Here is a 24553-nt window from a genome sequence, read left to right on the forward strand (position 1 = left end):
TTGACTCGATGGGATAGTGGCAGTGCCACGTTTTAGTGTGCTCCAGCAAGACCAAGTTTATGTGTAGGTCTAAAATGTGTGGTATCCTCAACATTCTTCAAACCTCACAAAGAAGGTGAATAAGCAAATCGAACTCTAAAAAGCCAAAACTAGATGTTACAATGTCCACACACTGAAGTTTTTCTCTTAGCTGATTGGAAAGACCCAGAATCTTGTCTTAGAATTTGGATATTCCTACTTAGAAATTGTTTTAGAAAGTTTAGCTTTCTAGTTTATAGTGTATTTAGCTTTCTAGTTTAGCTTTCTAATTGATAATGTATTTGAAAGAGGCACATGCTGGGTGTGTTGGCTCATGCCTGTAATCCCAGCACTTTGGAGGCTGAGGTGGGCAGATTGCTTGAGCCAGGAGCTTGAGACTAGCTTGAGCAACATGGTGAAACCCCATCTCCCCAAAAATACAAAAATTAACCAGACGTGATGGCGCACACCTGTAGTCCCAGCTACCTGGGGGGCTGACGTGAGAGTATCGCTAGAACCCAGGAAGTCGAGGCTGCATGAGCCATAATCTTGCCACTGTACTCCAGCCTGGGTGACAGCGAGATGCTGTCTCCAAAAAAAAAAAAAAAACGCACAGAAGGGAATGCCTTATATACAGGCACATCCCCAGACAGTGTCAGCTTGATTAAGTGATAGCATGAAGAAGTAAAACCTTTAAAAGGAAAGAAGACGTATGAATTCAACAAGAGCAATTTGAGGCCATTTGGTGTGGAGCCATAGCCCCAGACACCTCACCATCCCCTGAGGAGTCACTGTATTACAGCTGAGATTTTTGATCCCTAAGCGTGAGCCAGTCACTGTTTTCTAGGCGTTAACGTTTTCTCTTCATAATAATTCCGCAGTGTAGAAATGCTTACATCAGGCCTTAAGTGCCTTTTTTCTTTTTCTTTTTTTTTTTTTAATTGAGACAGGGTTTCATTCTGTAGCCCAGGCTAGGTACAGTGGTGCAGTCATAGCTCACTGCAGCCTTGTACTCCTGGGTTCAAGCGATCCTCCCAGCTCAGCCTCCTGAGATTACAGGCATGTACCACCATGCTTGGCTATTTCATTTGAACAAAGGTGTTTTAGAGATGGGGTATCACTCTGCTGGTCTTGAACTCCTGACCTCAAGTGATCCATCCTCCTGCCTTGGCCTTCCAGAGTCCTGATTTACAGGCATGAGCCACTTTACCCAGGTCCTCACGTGCCTTTTGTTGTTGAGAAGTGCAAGAACATTTTCTCTAGCTTTCTCAAGATTGCATCTGTAAGCACAGGAGCTAGGATTTGAACACAGGTAGTCAGAGTCTGGAGTCTATGCTTTTTCCATTATCCCAAAGCCATACAAGAGAACAGGTAGATCACAGAGGCCATATATTATAGTGGCTAGACTTTTTACCTTCAGATCCTAGTTTTCCTACCTTCTGATTGGTTAACTAATGTTTAGTGCCTCTGTTTCCTCATTTATAAAGTAGATTTAATAGTTGTTTGTGGCTGGGCATGGTGGCTCACGCCTGTAATCCCAACATTTTGGGAGGCCAAGATGAGAGGTATAACTTGAGAACAGGAGTTTGAGACCAGCCTCGGTAACATAGGGAGGCCTCCATCTCTACAAAAAATTAAAAAAATAATTAGCCAGGTGTGGTGGCACATACCTGTAGTCCTAGCTACATGGGAGGCTGAGGCAGGGGGATCGCTTGATGTCAAAAGGTCGAGGCTGTAGTAAGCTGTGGTGATGCCACTGTACTCCAGCCTGGGCGACAGAGAAAGCACCTCTCTCAAAAACCAAAAGTTTCTACCTACACCGTAGGATTGTTGTGAGGATTCAGTGAGATTTCATGTTTAAACAGCCCAGTGCCCAGCACATGATAAAGAACTCAAAACATGTTAGCTGCTGTATTTTATATAAAACATAATTATTAGTAATTCATAGTAGATACACCAATAATTCTCCATACTTGATAGATATTTCAAAATTTAGGAACATTTTACTCAGTTGAAATAATTTAAAAGTATTCATATTAACTGGTGTAATAAGTTAGGATTTATTTTAGGACTACTGCCAAATGACTATGCAAAATAATTGGCATAGTTATTCTAGATAATTGAAATGTCTTGCTTGATGTAAATAGTAGAAAACAAGGGAGAAAAACCTCTGAGCAGTCTGCCTTTGGTTTTCCTTTATGTTAGCCCTTGAATTTTTAAATAAATTCTTTTAAAATAATGTTTGGGCTTGGGCTCAGTAGGAGGCTTACCTTTTTAATGATCAGTTTGCCTTTTGGGTAAAAATCTGTGGATTTTCTATTATGAGGTGTTAGTAGATGAAACAACTCTTACTGCTGGCCAGCTATCAAGAAAGGACATATATCTGGGATGTCATCAAATAATTTCCTTTTGATCACATTGCTTGCACAAGAAGCAAGTCAGTCAGCTCTCTGATGGAGATCTGCTAAGGGGAGGAGAGGCAAATGAGAATGTCTTTCACCCTGCAAGTGTAGTTTCTGCTTTGACATCTAGCAGCTGTATGAACTTTTGTAGCTCACTTAAGCTTACCACTTACCACACCTATGATGGTGTGATAATATCTGCCTTGCTTAACTAAAAGACTTCTTTGAATATGAAGTGGCATATAATGTGTGAAGGGAGCATGTTGAAAGATACAAAGAAAGGTCTAGTTACATTTTAGTTATCAAATAATATTTTGTATGTGATGTCCTTTTTAAACTATAGAGTGTTTACACACATATTCATTGGTGCTTTTAGTGAGTTGTACATCACTTCATTGGGCACTGGATGTAGATTATAAGCTGCTTCCTACTATATTGTTCTAAGACCTGAAGACCCAGTGGCTTTAATAGCAAATGTAGCAGACTTGGTTAACTAAAATGCCTCAGTCCCTATTGGAGAATTTATCTTATATAACATTTATTTCAATCAAAATAATCTTTGAGCATAGGTCAGTGAAAGCCAAGTTACTATATTACAGAATTAACTATGTAATTTGGTCATTGGATCAAACTCAAATACATTCTTTTGACATCCCAATAAAAGAGCATTCTGTGTTCACCACCACTAAGCAAGAGGCCAAATTCTCAGAATCCATTGTAGTAATGTATACTTTATGGTTGGCTACAATTGAGTATTCCAGGGCTCAGGCTTAGATGACCTGGGGGCTTGCCTAGACTGTTTCGGTTTGGTGTTTTGGGTACCCACCTCTTCTCTCAGAAATATTTTAATATCTTAGAAAGATTTATTTGAAAGTGGACAGCCCTATTTATGTCTGCTTACTTGAGTGGTGGTTTGTGATGATCCTGACTGATGGGGCGTTAGTTTTTCCCCTTGTATACCTCCTCAAGCACAGCTCTGTATACTTACGTGAGAACCACCCACCATGCGAAAATAAGATGCATCCCTGCCATACCTCAGGAACTGTCAGTCTAGTAGGGGAGATGTTAAGATTTGCAATATTACTAAAAATGATTTTTTTTATCTAATGATGTTAGTTTTTTAGATCAAGAGTTAGGTGGTGTAAATGGTTCTTCCTCTTTCCACAGCTACTTCACTGGACATCTAAGATGTCAGATTTTACTAAAAAACAAACTAGAAAACAGAGGCTATAGCATAAATCAGATTATGGAACATTCCAACTTAAAACTCAAATGGCTTTCCAGTTGTATTTAGAATTAAATAACTTCTGAGATAACTTCTAAGGCCCTAAGTGAGATCATAACCATTTTTTCTTTTGCATCCTCTGTACAAAAGAACTTGAACTACATCGAACAAATTATGAAACATCTTACCATTGCACGGTTATTTTTGATTTTTGAAAAAGTTTCAAAGAACACTCAGATTTGTATTCTATTTTAAATTTGCAAATACCCTGTGAAATCCTCCCCTCCCATTTTTTAAAAGCTGTATAAAAATAATAGAAGCAATGAAACCACATTTTGAAACGTGCAAGATACTGGGAAATGGGAAAAGTCATTCTATACCATTGTGTTAACCAACCATAGTCACTATTTTAGTGTTTTTCCTCCTTGTATTTCCTATGCATTAAATGCAGGTTTTCATTATTTGTACATTTTTATATCTAGCTCTTTTGGTTTGACATTGTATGAGAAGCATTTTTCTGTTATATACATGTTATGTGTAAACATAAATAATTCAGTGGATTTATATTTTATTTGACCATTGTCTTATTTTGGGCATTTAAATTTGTTTCCAAGTTTTCATTTTATGCGTGAGGCTCAGATGAGTGTCTTTGTGCATGTGGAGTAAGCACTGCCCTTCACTCTGCCCCTATTTTCTTTCCCTTAGTATAGACTTCCAGAAGAGGAAATAGTGGGCCAAAGGGCATTTTGGATGTTTTTATGGCACTTTATATGTATTGCCAAATTGCCTACCAGTTTCACACACCAGTTGCCAGCAATGCATATTAGCATAGTTTTACACTTTTTTTGCCAATTAACAGCAAAATAAAAAACTAAAGAACCACCTACAAGTTACCTGTTGTTTTAATGTGAAAATTTAAAGTTACTCACAAAGTTTTTTCCCATATGTTTGCTTATTCATTGCATCTCCCATTTTGTGAACTTTACTCCTATCCTCTTTTTCATCAGTTGGTAAAGGTTGTGGAGGGCCATAGTGGTGGACAGCACGAGCTCTGGGGACAAACTGTCAGGTCTGCATCTGGGCTCTGCCCCAGGGTGGGGAATATGTCCTGGGGACGGAGGAGTGGAAGATTTTTTATTTTTAGGAATTCAATTTCTTTCTATTATTTTTTTTCCTAAACTTAGAAAAATTCCTTGCCTTTTTAGATGTTTAGTCGCCAGTTCTGAATTTCTTAAAGTTTAAAAAGTTCTTTTACCTCCTTACTCCACCTAGATTTTATTTTATATTTTAAACTTTTAAAATTGATGACTTTATCAACTATCTGTGCTTATTATGAAGATATAACAGGCATTCCTTAGAAATGAAATTTCTCACTTTGAAATTATAAAATTGGCACTGCATTTATAGTAAAACTAGATGTTCAGAAGTTTATTGGGTAATGATGTTTAAATAATTGGCTAATGTCTTTACCTAAATTGCTTTTATTTTAAAGAGAAGCAGGTCAGAATTTTATTAGGCATATTAGCTAGTGCATGGCATGGTGATTTGTTAGGTTTTGGGTATTATAAGAGAGTTTTATTTGTTTAGAAGTAGTTGGCGAGATATTTATCTTTTGATTTTTTTTCCTAAAGGTGAGTTTTATATAGGAATCTGTACCTCGGGATCACGTGGCTTTGTGTACCGGGCGTCCAGGGAGCAATTAGGAGGGCAATCTGTTAAGTCTTTTGCCTCAGGGCAGAACCATTAGGTGTGCTGTGTATGTGCCTCAAGGGGTGTAAATAACTAAGCTATTCATGTACTCATCAGTTTCCTTTCAAGGCATCTGTGAAACCTTTAATCTGTGGAAGAATCAGAGAAAGTTGACCTGTTGTATTATCCTCCCTCACCTGAATATTTTGATAAAGTATATTTTAGAATTTACAGATTGGACATTAAGCACATGAACTTTAAATTTCATTTTCCATTTTGATGTGAATGTTTTAAAAGTTCCCTATGATTTAAATGTAAGCAGATCTTTCATGTCTACAGAAGAGGTTTTTTTTTGTTGATTTATTATCTTTCGGAGTGAATAAATTCCATTTACTGATGGCTGAGATTTCTCACTGTCATACTACAGAAATGAGCAGCATTCCAGTTTGTTTCCTATATTAATTTTGGGGCATTATTGAAAAGAAATAATCATTTTTTTCCCTTTCTACCATTGCACATAAATGCCATTTAAACATGGAGAAATCTCTTCCACCTTAAAAAAAAAAAAAGCCCTCCTTTGACACTAAGCCTTTCTACCCCATTCTTAGCCTCTGCCCTGTGTTTTTTTTTTTTTTTTTCCATATCCAAATTTCTTCAAAGAGTGATCACATTCACTTTATTTCTTCACCTTGTACTTCATTCTTTTAAGTTTGGTCTCTGCCCCAGCACTCCACTGAACCTGCTAAAGATGCCAGTGTTGCTAAATTCAGTGGGCTCTTCGTTCTTCGTCTTATTTGACAACTCAGTAGCACTGAACACAGCTGACCACTCTTTCTCATAACAGTCTTTACTGGACTTTGATAAATCAAGATCTGTTGGTTTTTCTCTTACCTCTTTGGTAACTCCAGTCTAGCCACCTTCTTCTTCCCGCTTTTCTGGACCCTTTTCCTACTCTCCTCTACTCTCAAACCACTATGTACCAGGTTCAAGTGTTCCTTCTCCTGAGCTTCAGACTCCTGTAGTCCACCTATCCATAGGACATCTTTATTTATTTGTTACACTTGTGCCTCAGACTTAACTATTTTCCTTTTGAACCTGCCTTTCTCTATTAGTTTCCTAGTTCTGTAAATGAGACCATCATTTATATCATTTCTGAGTTGTTCAAGTCAGAAAATTAGCAGCATCTTATCATTTTTACCTCTTCAATATTTCTTTTTTATTTAGTTATTTAATTTAGATATGAATTAAGACTTTTTGTGTTTAATTTGTAGGAAAATTTCTTAGAAAATTATAAATTATACAAGTCATGCATGAATGTTCTTATAAAAATAAAAATATTATCTCTTTGTTACCCATAATTTTCACCTCCTTTCTCCAGAACTAACCACTATTATCAGTTTGGTTGCATACTTCCAGAACTCTTTTTATTCATTTACATTAAAAAAATTAAAAAAAAAATCTTATAGAGACGGGGTCTTAGTATGTTGCCCAGGCTGCTTTTGAACTCCTGGGCCCAAGCAGTCCTCCCACCTTGGCCTTCCAAAGTGCTCGGGATTACAGGCATGAGCCACTGCACCTGGCTCTATTTACATTTAAGTACTGATTTATTGAAGCTTTGATAGAAAGTGTCAGTAACCACTGGGTCTTTTTTTGGAGGGGGGAATATTATAACATTTTGACTACTAAATTTTCTTCTACTCAGTATTTCTTTTTTTTTTTTTTTCAAGCAAAACTTTATTTATTTTATTTTATTTTATTTTATTTTATTTTTATTATACTTTAGGGTTTTAGGGTACATGTGCACAATGTGCAGTTTTGTTACATATGTATCCATGTGCCATGTTGATTTCCTGCACCCATTAACTCGTCATTTAGCATTAGGTGTATCTCCTAATGCTGTCCCTCCCCCCTCCCCCCACCCCACAACAGTCCCCGGAGTGTGATGTTCCCCTTCCTGTGTCCATGAGTTCTCATTGTTCAATTCCCACCTATGAGTGAGAACATGCGGTGTTTGTTTTTTTGTCCTTGCGATCTTCTACTCAGTATTTCTTAAATGAATCCTTTCTTCATCATACTGCTGCTACCACTTGTGCCCTAAGTCTAATAATCATGTCTGGTTCATTGCAGTAACTTATTTTCTCTATTTCCACTCTTGTCACCGTGCAAATAACCTATCTTCTACATTGTTACCAAATGATCTTTAAAAATCAGCTAATGATGATAATCTTTTCTTGCTTAAAATCTTACTGATTTTTCACCATTCTTAAGGCCAAAGTCTAAAATTCTTACTGTTGCCTACAAGGCCCTTTGTCATCTGGTCCCACCTACTTCTTTAATATCATATCTTACTCCCCCGACCCTTCAACAGAGAACTTTTTTTTGATATCTAAGATTTTTAGCATTAAAATTATAGGATGTAGTAGAAATGAAAGTTTAAAAATATTGCTTATAAAATTATTCTTCATTTTAATGTATTTATTCATAATTAGCTCACTTTATGCCTATATGTCAAATGAGATAGTTTTTGTTGGTGTTTATGAACTGTAAAACATTAATGTAAAATATTGTTTCTCTTTATGTTCCTATCATGCCTTTTGCTTTCATCTACTTGATAAAAGACACTATACATGTGGTAATAATTCTGTAGGAATGTTGGAGTAGAATGGACATGATTTTCTAATTTGGAATGTCCTTTGAATGGAAAATTAGAAAACAGTCCATAAAATAAACCATTATGTTAGGGGTGATATGTTCAGAAGAAAAGATTGCTTAGAACCTTTCTGGATCATCTGTAGAGGTCTTTTTAAATTCTTTATGCCTGTGTCTTTAGCTTCCATTTTAAGAAAACATATGGTGACCATAGAATTGTTTCTTATTTATATTTAATTTATGGATAAACTCAGGGAATCTGCTATTTTCACAGTACTTTTGACATTCATACATTTTTCATATAGCCCTTCTGTCTGTAGGAGGGAGGTTAATGCCAAACACCATTATTAACTGTGAGGAAGACCATCATTTTGTGATTGGACCCATACTAATATGAAATATGAATAGTTGAGCCATGAATCACATCATTTGTACTTGTTAGAGCAAAATTGCCAGCTATAATATTAAGGTTGTTTATTTTATTTTATTTATTTTATTTTTTGAGACGGAGTCTCGTTCTGTCGCCCAGGCTGGAGTGCAGTGGCCCGATCTCGGCTCACTGCAAGCTCCGCGTCCCGGTTTCACGCCATTCTCCTGTCTCAGCCTCCCGAGTAGCTGGGACTACAGGCACTGGCCACCACGCCCGGCTAATTTTTTTGTATTTTTAGTAGAGATGAGGTTTCACTGTGTTAGCCAGGATGGTCTCAATCTCCTGACCTCATGATCCGCCCGCCTCAGCCTCCCAAAGTGCTGGGATTACAGGCGTGAGCTACCGCGCCCAGCAGGGTCGTTTCTTAAAGGTAAATAAGCTCCCTAAATTTGTCTGTAAATTGGAAGTAACTCCAGTGAAAATGCCAACAGAAATTTTTTTTTGGCTTGACAAACTAAGGCTAAAATTAATATAGAAATGAGCATACAATAATAGGAACACTGTGAAAAAGAAGAGTAATGAGAGGTGGGACCAAGTCTATAAGATATTAAAAGATAGTAAGCTACAATAATTAAAACTGTGTGATGAAGGCACATGTGTAGATCTAGATCAGTGAAATAAAATATGAAGACAGGAAACTGGAGACTGCAGAACACACAGGACATGATAAAGGTGGCATTTTAAATCAGTGAGGGAATTTATTCAAAGGGTGTTGGGATAACTGGGTAGCCATCTGGAGAAAAATAAAGTTGGATCTATAATTTATACCTCCACTAGAATGAAATTTAAATGGATCAAACTTTAAATTTAAAAGGCAAAGTCACAAAAGAAATAGAACTAAGCAGAGAAGAAAACTTTTATAGTTTAGAATGAAAGTTTTTTTTTCTTGACATAAAACCTTGAAGCAATAAAAAAAAAAAAGATTCATAAGTTAGACTGTACAAAAAATAAAAGATTTTGCATACTTAAAACTACCACAAGCCACTTTGGGAGGTTGAGTCTGGCGGATCATGAGGTCAGATCGGAGACCAGCCTGGCCATCATGGTGAAACCCCGTCTCTACTAAAAATACAAAAATTAGCCGGGCATGGCAGCATGCACCTGTAATCCCACCTACTCAGGAGACTGAGGCAGGAGAATCTCTTGAGCCCGTGAGGCAGAGGTTGCAGTGAGCCAAGATTACGCCACTGCACTCCAGCCTGGCGACAGAGCGAGACTTCGTCTCAAAAAAAAAAAAAAAAAAAAACCCACAAGCAAAGTCAAAAGACAAGTTTGAAAAATGTTTACAGCTCAACAAAGATAGACAAATTTCCTTAATGTATGAAAAATGTCAACAAACCAATAAAAAGACTAACTATTCATTAGAAAAATGGGCAAAGGACAAATATGGAGATTCACAGAAATGAGAGATAAATGTACATGATGAGAAGGTGAGGTGCTCACTTGATTTATAAGAGAAATGAAAATTAAAACTACACCAGATGCCATTTTTTTAAAACCTATCACATTGATAAAAATAAAAATTTAGCAAGTTGTTAGCCTGAATGGGGAGATAGGTACTCGAATTTTGTGTGGGAATGTAAATTAGGACAGTCTTTATGGAGGATAATTTTATAGAATCCATCAGATTTATAAATGCACAGACCTATTTGACCCAACAATTTAACATCCAGATTTTTATCTTATGCCAAACTGAAATAAAGAATGGCCAAGTTTTATTGAAGCATTGTTTATAGTAGCAAAACATTGGAAACAAGCTAAATGTTCATTATAGAAGACTGGTTAAATAAAAATTTGTCCATCCAAGATGGAGTAGCATGTAGTTATTAAAAAGGAATAAGGAAAATACTGATAGAGGATGATGTAGATATTAAATGGGGAAAAAAATAAAACACAAGATGTAGAACAGTATGTGTGTTTTGCTGCCATTTGAGTAGAAAGGAGAAAATACAGAAATATTTATATGTTGCTTGTATATGCATACAACATTTGTGGATGGATTCACAGAAAATGATAACCTTAATTTACCTTGAGACAAACTGAGGGACAAGGACACTCTTTAATACCTTTTCAGATTTTTTTTTTTTTTCTTGAGACAGGGTTTTGCTCTTGTTGCCCAGGCTGGAGTGCAATAGCATGATCTCAGCTCACCGCAACCTCCACCTCCCAGGTTCAAGCTGTTTTCCTGCCTCAGCCTCCCAAGTAGGTGGGATTACAGGCATGTACCACCACGCCTGGCTAATTTTGTATTTTTTTAGTAGAGACGGGGTTTCTCATGTTGTCAGGCTGGTCTCGAACTCCCGACCTCAGGTGATCTGCCCACCTCGGCCTCCCAAACTGCTGGGATTACAGGCGTGAGCCACCACACCTGGCCACCCTTTCAGTTTTAAGCCATAATAAAAATTACATGAAATTGGGCTGGGCATGATGGCTCACTCCTGTTATCCCAGTGCTTTAGGAGGCTGAGGCAAGAGGATCACTTGAGGCCAGGAGTTCCAGACCAGCCTGGGTAATGTAGCGAGATCCTGTCTCTACAAGAAGATAAAAAAATTAGCTGGGTGTGGTGCTGCGTGCCTATAATCCTAGCTACTCAGGTGGTGGAGGTGGGAGGATTGCCTGAACCCAGGAGTTAAAGCTGCAGTGAGCTACTGTGATCATGCCTCTCTACTCCAGCCTGAGCAACAGGGTAAGATCCTGTCTCTGGAAAATAAAAAAAAGGAATTTAAAAAGATAAAGAATAGTTTGGAAGTTAAACATTAAGTCTGTCATTAAGTCTGTATCTTCAGTTTATTACTTCAGAAATGTTTTTCTTACTGCAGTTTCAAGGCTAGACCTCGTGTAGGGAAATGTTTTTGTATCCTGGAAGCAATTTTTTGGATTTGTGAAGTGTTTTATTGCCTCTCTTTTCCTTTAAATCTTTATTGTCTAAACGGTTGCACTGAAGTAGACTGTCATCTTAAAATTGTAGGGATTTACTTGTGGTCGAGTAATCCATTGCCTTTTACAGTTTCATTTTTCCAAAGGGTCTTTGGACGACTAGTTTTGAGTTGAAAACTGTATGAAGACAAATAATTTAATACCACAAAGAAGTGAGGATCCTTTTTTTCTAGTGTGTATTGAAAACAGCTCTTTTAGGAATTTTTCATTTCCATTGGTTTTTGTCTTGTGATATATGTCTTTTCATGAGGGATAAATTATATTTGCACTCACTGTTTATGGAGTATCGAGTAAAAACTAGAACAAAGCAGAATGAACCTTCCTATACAATGCCTTCCCACAAAAACAAACACCTCCCTCAAAAAATTTCTACTCTGAACATGAAAGTGCTTATCTGCAGCTTGACATTATTAGTATGTCTGAGTCCTAGGGTAGGTAGGAGATCCAGGTATTATCATTCAAAAGGAACTGAAAGTGTGAGTACTCTTTGAAAAAGGACTGTAAGCAATGCAAATGCCAAGTTACATCTGATAGACAGGCAAACTGTTAAGCCTGTTTGTGTGATATTTAAGGTGAGAAAATAGTTTTGCCTATTCTTTATGACTTTGAATAGCCTTAGGACTATTTCGTTCTGTTTATTACTCTGTCTTCATAGTAGATTTCTTTTTTTTTGGACAGGGAGTTTCGCTCCTGTCACCCAGGCTGGAGTGCAGTGGCGTGATCACAGCTTACTGTAACCTCCGCCTCCCAGGTTCAAGCGATTCTCTTGCCTCAGCATCCTGAGTAGCTGGGATTACAGGCACCTGCCACCATGCCCGGCTAATTTTTGTATTTTTAGTAGAGATGGGGTTTTGCCATGTTGGCCAGGCTGGTCTTGAACTCCTGACCTCAGATGATCCGCCTGCCTCGGCCTCCCAAAGTGCTGGCATTACAGGCATGAGCCACCATGCCCAGCCTACGGGCAGTCATTAGTAAGTACTCTTGTAGTAGTAGAGCCCCAGAAAGTTTTCCTAACAATTAACATCTGTGTACATTGGTTTTCTTGCTAGACTTAACTCTAATTTTTACAAGTACTAATATGTAGTATCCACTCATAGTTTTTAGGACTTCAAAATCTGAGTGTATTGGGTATGTGGTATCAGCGTCAGCATTCATATGAAGCCTGAGAGTCCTTTCTGTGTGTCAAGTCAGGAGGTGTAGGTGCAGGAAGTGCTGATCCTGATAGGATTGTTTGGCACCTAGCAGGTACTTAAGAAATGTTTATTGGAAAATGTTAACTTGAATCAAGGGAGATTATACTGTTATGCACTGGCCATTAAGTCTTCACTGTTGACTTTTGCTCTCTTTGGTTTTTATGCCAGAGATTGCTAACCCCCGGTTTAGAATTGTTACTACAAGCATAAAATCATTCATGGGCCGGGAGAGGTGGCTCATGCCTATAGTCCCAGCACTTTGGGAGGCTGATGCAAGTGTATCGCTTGAACCCAGGAGTTTAAGACAGCCTGGGCAACATGGCAACACCCAGTCTCTACTAAAAAAAAAAAAAAATTACAGGCCAGGTGTGGTGGCTCACACCTGTAATCCCAGCACTTTGGGAGGCTGAGGCAGGTGGATCACCTGAGATCAGGAGTTCAAGACCAGCCTGGCCAACACGTTGAAACCCTGTCTCCACTAAAAATACAAAAAAATTTAGCTGTGCATGGTGGCACGCACCTGTAATCCCAGCTACTCGGGAGGCTGAGGCAGGAGTATCACTTGAATCCGGGAGGCAGAGGCTCTAGTGAGCCGAGATCGTGCCCCTGCACTCCAGCCTGGGCAACAGAGTGAGCCTCCGTCTCAAACAAAACAAAACAAAAAAACAAAAATGAGCCAGGTGTAGTGGTGAGTGCCTGTAGTCCCTGCTACGTGTATTCATAAACATTTATTGTTCCTTGTAGTGTGTAATATATTTGTAGAATGAGTCATTCTGGGACTTACTTTTTAAAGAGTATTTTCCAAATTCTCTTTTAAAGTGAAAATCATCTTCAGCGTTTTTTCCCATTATGACTCTATTGAATTTAAATAAGGCAAGATACATCTATCCTACACAAAGCTCAAAATAACATTATGCATGTCATGGCTTCATATTAAAGGATGAATAAAAGTACATGCTTGCTTCAGTGGTGAGCAGTTGTCTAGTTTTATTTTGTTCTATTCTGTGACATGTGGCTACTTGGCTATGGAAAACTCACATACAGTATATTATCTCTTTGATCATCAGAGTGATATATTTTTCCCTGTTGTTCAGCTGTAACTCCATATAGTCACCCTTTTGAATGCCACAAGAAGGGCTCTTTTTCCCTTTAGTAATTGAGGTATTCATGCAGTGTGGAGTGAATAGATCCCTCCATCACAGTGCATTATATAGTAGTTTTTTGTGTGGTTACATGTAATACAATCCGTTCAAAACAAATGTAAAATTTACTAGGGGCTTTTCATGTGGAAGTAGAATGCAGATATCTTTCTTGATGTAACAAATGAATTTGGTTGTAGCTAACATGTGTTATACTAGTAAAGGTCCACCTGCTAAACTTTTTCTTTTTTTGTTGAGGTATAGACAGTAGAGTGATACCGATACATGAGGAAAATGAGAACTGGAATGCAGGCCAAAAGCTGGTCCTTTCCAGATGAATGCAGCCAAGACTAAGTAGCATCATGTTCATGTGATAGACAAGTGTGGCTGGTGATGGCTGGTCCTGCATGCTGTCTCATGCATGCCGATTCTCTCCACACATAGCTGTCAGTCATTGGGTGACAAAATAGCCAGAAAATGCATCTTTAATATTTTGGATTAGAAAGAGACAATCCTTTCTACCTCAACTTTTCTCTGATTATTTTTCAAAGGAATTGAGTAGTCTGCTGCCCCTTGGCATGGCACTCCGATCAACATATATAATCTTAAGATGCATTTTTATTTATGATCAGGGACTCACCTAGAGTTACATAGCAATCAGTAATAAAATTGACTAGATTCTAATGATGCCGACAATTCTTTCTTTCTTTAATAATTTCTTCAGTTTTCCAAAATACAGCAGCAAAGTCATGATGCCTTATGTGTAGAAAGAAAAAATGTGAGCCGGGCGCAGTGGCACATGCCCATAATCCCAGCACTTTGGGAGGCTGAGGCGGGTGGACCACCTGAGGTCTGGAGTTTGAGACCAGCCTGGCCAACATGGCGAAACCCCCCTCTACTAAAAATACCAAAAAATTAGCTGGGCGTGGTGGTGCACTCCAGTAGTCCCAGCTAGTCGGAAGGCTGAGGCAGGAGAATTTTTAGACTCTGTCTAAAAATAAAAGAAAATAAAGAAAGGAAAGAAAGAAAAAATTTGGTGTTTTGAGTGCATGGGGAAGTAGGTAGGAAATTAGGGAGATAATTTATAGCAGATTAAGATACAGGGTGTCCACAAAGTCAGAGAACATAGGATGCTTTTAAATAACATGCTCAGTGTTATTTTCTTTAATCTCCAAACACCTTTCCAGGTGAAGTTCCTTTAATTTCAAATCATTGAATCTCATTCTTAACCTGAAAGTGGTACAATAAATACAGTGTCCAAAAAGTCTGGACACACAGGGAAAATTGTGTGTTATTCAGTGATCATCTTACTTGAAAATGTAACTTACATATTTAAAAAAAAGTTTATTGTATGTTTATTGAATTTTCAGACATCCTGTATTTTGCTTCTGTTTAGGATTTCCTTTCTTTTTAAGTTTCAGGCACAGTGCTAAAATAACTAGCTACAGTCAACAAAGAGACTAGGCAGCTGACAAGCAGCCCCCACCCCATTGGGTTAAAGGTCTAGGCAGCCTGTAGGTGGGAGGATAATGTAGGTGGGAGGATAATGAAAGGCAGGTGATGGGAGTGGAGGACCATGTGGCTGGCTGGCTTTCTCTTTACCTCCAGCAGCTGGCGGTAGTCATAATTGAAATCTTGATCTTATTTTGAGTGAATGAAGACCTAGAAAGATTGATAAATAACAATATTTGTTAATATTTCTTATTCTAATCTGGTACCTACTGATGTAGAAGAACTTTCTCTTTTCTTTTCTTTTTTCTTTTTCTTTCTTTTTGCTCCGTCGCCCAGGCTGGAGTGCAGTGGTGCAATCTCAACTCACTGCAACCTCTGCCTCCCCGGTTCAAGTAATTCTCCTGTCTCCTCCTTCTCAAGTCCTCCTGAGTAGCTGGGACTACAGGCACATGCCACCACGTCCAGCTAATTTTTGTATTTTTAGTAGAGACGGAGTTTTACCATGTTGGTCAGGCTGGTCTCGAACTCCTGACCTCAGGTGATCCACCTGCCTCGGCCTCCCAAAGCACTGGGATTACAGGGATGAGCCATCACACCTGGCCGGAACTTTTTCTTATACATGCTAATACCTTTTGGGATTGGTTTAAGTAATAGGACATCTTATTTTTTAAAACAAAAAACTTATGCTAACATCAGTAATATTTCTACTGAGAAAAACTACTACTTTACTGACACCTAAGAATTCTGCCAGATAAAATGTTGCTTTCTTTGCGAAAACAGAGCTCTTTGATCTTTGCTGGTAAAAATTCTTCTGAACTGAATAAAAGTTTTTAGAACATGCATGGTAGTGAAAAGTATACATAGCCCTTTGAGTCTGGGCAGGGAAGAAAGAAAATTCACAAAGGCTAAAACAAGCCACCACTCTCATAAAACCTGATGAACAGTTGAGTCTGAATTCATGAGATTACGGGGTTTAGAAAATGTGAAGATGGATAGGTGACCAATTTGGCTTCAGTGAGATTATTATTTCTGTTTGCTTGGCTAAAACTCAGGTGCTGGTGGGGTGACTTTGAATGTTGATGGAATATTGAAACTTTTGTGTCCCCCAAACTGCTTAAATCTTAGATCTATTGGACCACATGTAAATGGCCTTCTTTTCATATTCACTTTTTTGCTCTGACAGCTTGTAAAAATCTTGGAGGAGGCCGGGCGCGGTGGCTCACGCCTGTAATCCCAGCACTGTGGGAGGCCGAGGCAGGCGGATCACGAGGTCAGGAGATCAAGACCATCTTGGCTAACACGGTGAAACCCTGTCTCTACTAAAAATACAAAAAAAAAATTAGCCGGGCATGGTGGCAGGCACCTGTAGTCCCAGCTACTCAGGAGGCTGAGGCAGGAGAATGGCATAAACCCGGGAGGCAGAGGTTGCAGTGAGCTCAGATCGCGCCACTGCACTCCAACCTGGGCGACAGAGTGAGACTCCGTCTCAAAAAAAAAAAAAAAAAAAAATTCTTGGAGGAAACTCCTGCAGTCCTGTGCAGTCCTGGGGTTTGACTAAGTGGTCTGTGCAGCCCCTTCCATCTCTAAGGTACAGTGCAGGCTGTCATTTCTAATGGCAGAACACCATGGACACGGACAACACATATACTGGTTAATGATGTTTGGTATATTCTCTTCAAGAAGACAAATATTTTGAGAAAGATTTTCATCAAAAGTGGTAAAAGGGAAACATTTTAGAATTTAAAGGAGTTCTCCCAAGCCAGCATGTGTTCCTGGGTTGTCCGGGAAATTCTCGGCTCACTCTCGAGTTTGACATCACCTTTATAGATGCCCATAGTTGAAGCTTAACTATTTCAGGGCAGCATGATAAATGAGAAAAATAATGAAAGTCATCTGATTTGACAGAAAGAACACTTAATTTGTAGTTAGACCTGAGTTTAGATCCTGGTTTTAGCCGTTACTACCATTGTGACCTGGGGCCAGTTATTTAACTCCTGTGGGCTTCAGTTGCATTAATTGAGATAATTTGTTTCTAGTATCTTGGCCCCTGCATTAGCATTCTGTCAATCTTTTCTCTTTCATTGTTTCATACTAGAATGCACATCGTCTGTATAGCACTACTGTCTAACGTAACCAGGCAGCATAGTTTACTTGGCTTCTTCATTGAAAATCTATTCAGTTCTTTTGGGAGGCTTCCCTCAGCCCTTATGCCCCAGGGTGTGCATAATCCTGCTAGCCATGGTGATGATGTCCACTTTCCTGGGTTTTATGGAGCAGCTACTGGCTCTCTTGTCTTTTGAATAGAGGCAAACACCGCAGACTGTTGGTGCCTGATTGGATTCGACTCATGGCCAGCTTTGGATGTGGGGTTTTCAGTGGGGTTCTTGCACAGGCTCAGGGGAGAGCCCTCTCAATAGCCACACTTCTTGGGGTGGTGGGCACAGGTAGGCATGGGAGGGAATGGAAACAGTGGCACTGTTGCCCAGCAGTTAGACTATGCTAAAGATGGGAAATATTTGAGGCCTAATCTGCATTTGGTTTTCATATATTACATACTAATTAGGAACACATTTCAATGCTTTGAAGTTGTAAAAAGCTCTCCTGCATACATTCCAAATTGATGTTTCTCTGCCCTGGATATGCCATACATTTAGAGTACTACATCAGGGAAACACAGACCTCAGAAAGACCTTTGGTTTATCCCGGGTGCATCCGTGGACATTTCTCTTCCTGCTTCTGAGTTATTTGCCCTGAGTGATTTGCCTTTGCTTTGTACCTTATTAGTTTTTTTCTCTCTCTGTTTAAACAAGGATTAATGCTTCCTTTAATTGGGCTGTGGCTGTTTTACATGGATTGGTGATTGCAAAGCTTTTTGGAGCAGGTGTGGAGCAATGAATAGTCTTTTTAATTTCATTTTTTGATTTACATTTTTTTTATAACCACTTCTGCAACAAATGGTGAAACTCCATGGCTACCCTCTTTTTCAGTCAATGGTTAATGGTTTTTCCATAGTCCCCAGCTGCTTATCATGGGCACAGCTGACAAAACCAGAAGAGCCTTTCTAGTAAGGTGAGCTGAGCTGGCATTTGTGTAGGACAAAGGACTTTGGTAGAATTAGGGCTTTGACAAAGTGAACAAATGTAAAGGCAGCTGGAAACTTGAGTGTTGCTAATCAGGAATATATTTTGAGATTCTGAAGTTTCCAAAACATGTGTGTACTTAAGAAAAATAACCCAACAACGTGTGGGTTAATAGATTTTCCTGTTCTAAAAATCCCTTTGTGTGGGTTTTAAAGATGTTTTTCATACTTTTGAACAGTTTACTGTCTCAGAGAACACTACTAGCACTCATTTTATTTTTGAGGCTCTTTATCCACGTGCTCCTGCCAAATGCCCTCTACCAACTCACTCATTTATGGGCCGGTTCCTTTATCTTTAGTTGTTAAGACTCTTTTCAAGGGAGCCTTTGCCTTTTGTTGTATTATTTATGATATTGATAATGGGCACTATGTAGAGTTCAAAGGGACTCGTTCTGATTATTGAGAGTTTACTTCTCTGCTGGTAGTTGCTTATGTCAGAAAATAGTTTTCTGTGGTAGATTGGCCATCTGCTTTTGGGAGAAATCTACACTTTCCCCCAGTCAGCAAATGGGTAATATCAGTAATAAGATACAGTAAATTGGCTGCCCCAACCAAACAGCATATTTATATAAGTTGCCTGAAAACTAGGGTTGTGTCCATTCCATGTTCTCTTCCATATCTCATGCTGATGAAACTTATGATTATTTTAATTGTCACCTCTGTACTAAATAAAATAATGGGATATTTCAAATGTAAGAAATTGAGAAAAAGGGCCACGCGTGATGGCCCATGCCTTTAATCCCAGCACTGTGGGAGGCTGAGGCAGGTGGATTGCCTGAGCTCAGGAGTTCGAGACCAGCCTGAGCAACGTGGTGAAACCCCATCTCTACAAAAAATACAAAAAAGCTAGCCAGATGTGGTGGGATGCACCTGTGGTCCCAGCTACTTGGGAGGTTGAGATAGGAGGATCACCAACTTGGTGAAACCCTGCCTCTACTAAAAATACAAAAATTAAGTTGGGCACAGTGGCTCATGCTTGTAATTCCAGCACTTTGGGAGGCAGAGGCGGGCAGATCACCTGAGGTCAGGAATTTGAGACCAGCCTGGGTAACAGGGTGAAACCCTGTCTCTACTAAAAATACAAAAAAAAATTAGCTGGGCATGGTGGCACATCCCTGTAATCCCAGCTACTCAGGAGGGTGAGGCAGGAGAATTGCTTTGAACCCAGGAGGTGGAGGTTGCAGTGAGCCGAGATCACGCCACTGCACTCCAGCCTGGGTGACAGAGTGAGATTCCCTCTTTGGCGGGGGAAAAAAGCACTTTCCTACTACCTAAGTTTTACAGAAGTGATATTTTACCCTTTCTCTCTCTCTCTCTTTTTTTTTTTGAGATGGAATCTTGCTCTGTTGCCCAGGCTGGAGTGCAGTGGCATGAACTCTGCTCACTGCAACCTCCGCCTCTCAGGCTCAAGTGATTCTCATGCCTCAGTCTCCTGAGTAGCTGGGATTACAGACACCCACCACGATGCCCAGCTAATTATTGTATTTTTAGTAAAGGTGGGGTTTCATCACGTTGGCCAGACTGGTCTCAAACTCCTGGCCTCATGTGATCCACCCACCTCAGCCTCCCAAAGTGCTGGGATCACAGGCATGAGCCACTGTGCCTGGCTAAGTGCTGCTTTTTAAATCAATTGTGTGTTTGTAATAGTTTAGAACTGTAAGGCAAAGCACTTAACACATTAAACACTACAAGTGTATTTAAAATTGTTTGAATTAGTGGCCTGTCAAAGCTATCCTTTGAAAAATAAAACAAAAAACCTACAAAACCATCTCTACTTTCTCCTTTTCCTCTTGGAAGTTGGAACAGTTCATATTTCAAAACCTTGCTGGAGCTAAGTTCTTAAAAAACCTTGGAAAGACTTACATCAAGTGCCACATACTGTTATAAAGGCTTTACATGTATTAATTTATTTAAAACTTCCAACAACCCTGTGAGAGATAAACCAAGGCACAGATATTAAATAATTTGGCTTTGGTCACACAACTAATAAATGGCAGAGCTAGTATTTGAATACTCAGTGGCTCAAAAATATCTATACTCTTAACTGCTTTGCTGTGTAGTGACTGAGAGCTTTGAGTTTTCTTGGATCAGAATTGTGGCTTTGGGCATTTTGCTGCAAGGAAACCTTAAAATGGAGATCCATTCTGTTTGCATCCATTGTTTGAAGTAGGAACAATTATGAAATTTGACAATTTGGTAAAATTGTGGAATTTTGAACTTAGTTCGTTAGTCATCAGAAGGACTTTGCCTTTAATGTGGTTTTCGAATATTCTAGATCAGTGTTTCTTTATTCTTTGTAACTTAAAGATCTGTAAATGCATTTTGGTGTACTGGGACACATACCTGCAAACTCATTCGGAGGGAAGAAATGAGAGAAGAGATGAAAAATGCTGAAAGTTACCATGTGTCAGTGGAATCTTGGTTGGTTCTTTCACCTTTGAGGGCACTCTGTAGGGCTTCCTCTCACCTAGTTGGGGCTTGTCTTTTTAGGAAGGTGCTCTCTCACCAGAGACTTGTTTTCATGGTACCACATTTGTATCCTGAAGTACAAATATACTGTACTTTTCTTGAAGCTTTAAGAATCCTGCAGCTTGGCCGGGCGCGGTGGCTCACGCCTGTAATCCCAGCACTTTGGGAGGCCGAGGCAGGCGGATCACGAGGTCAGGAGTTCGAGACCATCCTGGCTAACATGGTGAAACCCTGTCTCTATTAAAAATACAAAAAATTAGCTGGGCATGGTGGTGGGCGCCTGTAATCCTGGCTACTCGGGAGGGTGAGGCAGGAGAATTGCTTGAACCTGGGAGGCGGAGGTTGCAGCCAGCCGAGATTGCACCACTGCACCTGAGCCTAGGCGACAGTGCAAGATCCAGTCTCAAAAAAAAAAAAAAAAAAAAAAAGACTGCTGCAGCTTGACAGAAAAGCTGGGAAAGCGAGAAAGTCTTCAGTGATGCAAGGTCTAAATGCATTTGGAAATTATCACGTGGACCAAAAAATCTTGAATCTCAGAATACAATTTTGACAGATTTATTATCTGTTCTATGTCTGTTTGCTCTGTCTTTGTGTTGGACTTCCTGTGCAACTGTCAGTGTTGTCAGTAGAGGTTACAGCAGGCCACAGATATATCTTGATGAGGACATGCTGGGCAGAGAATAATTTCTTAGCCACGTGCTGTATATGCATGAGCCTTGATGTACAAAAGAGTGCGTGTAGTTTTTGATCTGGGAATAAAAAAAGCAGGTTCTCTGACCATTCTAGGGAATTTCTGTAATGAGAACGTGTCATTAATGACATTTCCTGAGGGCATCTGCAGCATGAGACAGAATAGAATTTTTCTTTCTTTTTTCCATGTGCTATAGAGTCCCTTTCTTCATCTTCATTCCATATCTCCTTTCCTTTTCTCTGTCAGCCTGCCTGCCTATCTGCCTGCCAGCCAGTCTGCCTGTCTACGTATACATCCCACCTTCGCAAACGTATTCATGGGCAGCCAGTCTGCTGTAATGATATTGTGACATTTCAGAGTAACCTACCATATTTGTTTTTTAAAGTTCATTTTTTCTGTGCTATTTATTTTGACTAAGAAGGTTGCTGTAATTAACCCATACTTTTTAATCCTCTTGTGCCTTTTATAAGGAATAAAATTACTACAATTCAGAAATAATGTAACTAGCATTGTACTCAAATCATAATTTTTTAAGATTAGATACCTTCAGATACATTATTCCTCCAATATTAAATTTGAATCTCCGACAGAAATATTTTTAGTGTTTTCCAAAATATTTTTAAAGTGAAAATGTAAGTTCTTATTTGCTTGTACTGTCTCTTCCCCGCTGCTCCTTGAATTTGCCCCTTGCTCTGGAGAGCCTACAAAAGTTAAAACTTTTGTGAATGGGCATTGTCAGAATGCTATCTCAAAAATGGTATTTGTTTTTTTCCCAGTAGAAAATAACTTTAAGACCCCACCAGCTGCAAAAACTGTTCCTGGCATTAAGCTCCTTCTTCCTTTGCAATTCGGTCTTTCTTGAGTGGTGCCATGAATGCAGTCTTCTCCTTCATGGTTTGGAAGCAGCCATGGCCAAACTTGGAGGTGGTGTCAAGGAACTTAAGGTCAATCTTCTCCAGAGCCCGCCGTTTGGTTGGCACTGGCAAGGACTTGTGAAGGGCGAACACTTGGTTCTTGGTGTCCACCACACAGTCTTTCAGCATGACAAAGTCATTGGTCACTTCATAGTGGACAAAGGCACCCAGAGGGTGGCTTGTCAGACAGGTCATAGTCAGTGGAGGCATTGTTCTTGATCAGTTTGCTGTCCTTGATAAAGTATCCCTGTCTGATCTTATAGATCTTCTTGTTGATCTCAGTGCGGTGATGGTAGCCTTTCGGCCAAACGCGTGCCACAGGGAAGGCCACAGGGGCAGGATGCTGTGCCCCAATACAGGCTACCTTGCACAGGCCTCGGTGGGTCTTGCGGGGCAGCTTCTTGGTGTGCCAACGACTGGTGACCCCTTTGTAGCCGTTGCCCTTGGTCAACCCGATGACGTCGATCATCTCGTCCTGCCCAAACACTTTTTTCACAGGTACCTGCTGCTCGAGCCTCTCGTGGGCCCAGTCCAGCTTCTTGGCCACGGTGCCTCCCTTTACCTGGATCTCTGTCAGTGGGCCTTCTTCTGGCGCAGAGGAAGCAGGCACATCTGGGTGTAGGCAATGATGCAGATGACTTGGCGGTACTTCTTCATGCTGCTGAAGTCCTTCTCCAGCTGCTTCTTGCCATCCTCATCCTGACATTTCTTGCAGTACTTGGTAAAGGCCTTCTTCTTAGATTTATGCTAGTTTTTATAGAAATATCTCTTGCACGCATTGCTGATGTGCTCAGTGAAGACAGTCTTGAAGGTCTCGAGGCCTCGAGGGGTTTCCACATAGCCCACAGTGCCCACAACCACCACGGGTGGTGTCTCCACAATGGTCACAGCCTCTACCACTTCCTTCCTCTTCACCTTGGATCCTGGCCTGTCGACTTCCTGCACAATGTTGGTCATGCCAGCCTTGTATCCCAGGAAGGCTGTGAGGTGGACCAGCTTGGAAGGGTCATCCTTAGGAAAGCTCTTCACCTTCCCATGATGCTTCCTGCTGCGCTTCTGAGGCAGGAAGCCGAGGGACCCATGTCTGGGAGCAGAGAACCTTCTGTGAGACATCATGCCATGAAATCCTGCCAGTAGAGCAAAAAATGGTATTTTCAAAACTTTTTGAGCCAGGGATCCTCTTTGCCATCCAGTGGGCTTTTACAGGTCTACCTTCATTTTGCGTATATTTTCCTTCAAGATTGTATTTCCCTCATAAATTGACATGCATTCGTGTTTTGACATTGAAAATTTGATGAAGTACTTCTTCCAGATAGAACTAAGAAACTGTGAAATTGATAGGGTGACTGGAGTGTTACGTGAGATATCTTTGTGTATAGATACTCTAACTTGCAATATTGTCTTTTCTAGTAGTGTTGATGAATTTGCAATGATGAGTCTGTAGCTTTCTGCTGATTTCTCTAGTAGTATTGGAGAAAGATGGAAAGCAACACATGGTAGTTGCATCCAAACTGGCTATAGGCATGCATCTACATACCTTTTTCTCCTGTATCTTTTATCCTGTAAAGTGGTGTTTGTGATGAATATGCCTGTTCTGGAGTATGTCTTTAAAATTTTTAAAAAATGATTGTATGAAAATCTATCTTTCTATAGGGAATTCAGACAACACAGAAAATTGTGAAGAAGCAGAAATCATGGTTAACAGTTTGGTGAGACAGGAGTTGTCACTCTTAACAGTTTGATAATAGCACGCATGTGCACTCACATGCACATACCAAAACAATACACACGTCACTCTCATGATATAATGTAAGTGAAGTTGTATAACTTCACATTCTGTTTACCAGCCTTTATTTATTTATTTATATATATTGAGATGGAGTTTCGGTGTTTTTGCCCAGGCTGGAGTGCAATGGCACGATCCTAGCTCACTGCAACCTCCGCCTCCCAGATTCCAGTGATTCTCCTGCTTCAGCCTCCTGAGTAGCCGGGATTACAGGCATGCGTCACCACCCCCCGCTAATTTTGTATTTTTAGTAGAGACAGGGTTTCTCCATGTTGGTCAGGCTGGTCTCGAACTCCCAACCTCAGGTGATCTGCCCACCTCGGCCTCCTAAAGTACTGGGATTACAGGCATGAGCCACCGCGCCCAGCCCATCAGCCTTTATTTTTTAACTCAATACTTTGGCTATTTTTCCATGTTAAT

General features: G+C 39.9%; 1 protein-coding gene and 1 pseudogene across 1 annotated transcript in view; one reads left to right on the forward strand and one right to left on the reverse strand.

Annotated features, from left to right (window-relative positions):
* Positions 1-24553, forward strand: part of ZSWIM6 (zinc finger SWIM-type containing 6) — a 226485-nt gene that overhangs the window by 40604 nt on the left and 161328 nt on the right. The gene's annotated exons all lie outside the window — the stretch shown is intronic.
* Positions 22257-23594, reverse strand: LOC116462635 (large ribosomal subunit protein uL3-like; annotated as a pseudogene).

This window comes from Hylobates moloch, unplaced genomic scaffold (genome assembly GCF_009828535.3).
Source record: "Hylobates moloch isolate HMO894 unplaced genomic scaffold, HMol_V3 SCAFFOLD_23, whole genome shotgun sequence".
Lineage (NCBI taxonomy): Eukaryota > Metazoa > Chordata > Mammalia > Primates > Hylobatidae > Hylobates > Hylobates moloch.